Genomic DNA, 1625 nt, shown 5'->3' on the forward strand with positions numbered 1-1625 from the left:
CTTAGCTTGTAGATTGCATGACTGGTTTTGCAGGTAGCCCTGCCTTTGATGGGATAGGTGATGTTTGTGACCAGAAGGTAGTAGGTGATGGTGGGAGGATGTGTAGGACAGGTCTTGCATCTAGGTCTATTGCAGAGATATGAGCCATGAGTTAAGGTGTTGGGAGCAGAGGTTGTGTAGGAATGGATGAATATATTGTGTAGGTTCGGTGGATGTTGGAATACCACAGTGGGAGGGGAGGGAAGGATAGTGGACAGGACATTTCTCATTTCAGGCCATGATGAGAGGTAGTCAATACCCTGGTAGATAATGTAATTCAGTTGCTCCAGTCCTAGATGGTACTGAGTTACAAGGGGAATGCTCCTCTGTGGCCACACAGTGAGACTTTGGGAGGTTGTGGGAGACTGGAAGGATAAGGCATGGGAGATTTGTTTTTGTACAAGGTTGGGAGGATAATTACAATCTGTGAAGGCCTCAGTGACACCCTCGGTATATTTTGAGAGTGACCCCTCATCACTGTAGATGCAATGACCATAGGTGGCTGGGCTGTATGGAAGGGACTTCTTGGTATGGAGCAGGTGGCAGCTGTCAAAATGGGACTATCGCATTTAGTTAGTAGGTTTGATATGGACAGAGGTACTGATGTAGCCATCTTTGAGATGGAGGTCAACATCTGAACCAGGTGAATGGTTGAGGATTCCAGGTGTTTAGGAAGGATTCCTCTGTATCACCCACAAATAGTCACCATCCTGAACCAAACTATTCATGGGACATCTAGAGGAATTCTTCCTAAACACACAGAATCCTAAACCTCTCACCTGGTTCAGATTCACTGATGACACCGTTGTGATCTGGATCAAGAGTGAGGACATTCTATGTGGGCATGACAACCAACAAGCAATCTGTCTACATGAATGGCCACCGACAACCTAGCTGCCCTACTCTCTCTCCACCTTATTCTTGTGTGCTCCCCAGCAGCACTTCACTTTCCCCCACCCACACCCCATTATCCTTCCTGCTCCCCACCCCAGCCTCCCTCTTATCCCCAGACAGTTGCCACTCTCATCATGCAATGCTGTGTAGCTTGCATTATGGCTGCAGTCATGTGTGTGTGTGAATTATATTTGCATGCATATATATATATATATGTGTGTGTGTGTGTGTGTGTGTGTGTGTGTGTGTGTGTGTGTGTGTGTGGACCATTTTCAACAAAGGTGTTTATGGTCCAGAGTTTATATGGTGACCTTTTTGTTGTGCCTGTCTGTGACTCAGCATCTCTGCTGTACAGTGAGTGACAACTTTCCTTTCATAATATTGTTACATTCCATCCTGGATTTTCCATTGTTTGATTCTTCAGTTTTATTGTTTTGCTTGACCCTAGTCATTATTCAAGAACAAAGTTTCAAAGGTTCTAAAATCACAAAATTTACCTGCATTTTCATTAGCCCATTTTTTAAAACTCCTTTTGAACTATGTCTTCACAAATTTAATTTTTGTCACGTAACTTAGCCCTGCCACAAAGCTATCCTTGCATACAGCCAAAAAATCAGCTGTGTGGTATTCACTTTCCCTATTAAATTGTTTTCTCTGAAGTCCATATACCATAGGATATCCTAGAAACAAAT

Source organism: Schistocerca serialis, chromosome 1, assembly GCF_023864345.2.
Source record: "Schistocerca serialis cubense isolate TAMUIC-IGC-003099 chromosome 1, iqSchSeri2.2, whole genome shotgun sequence".
Classification (NCBI taxonomy): Eukaryota; Metazoa; Arthropoda; class Insecta; order Orthoptera; family Acrididae; genus Schistocerca; species Schistocerca serialis.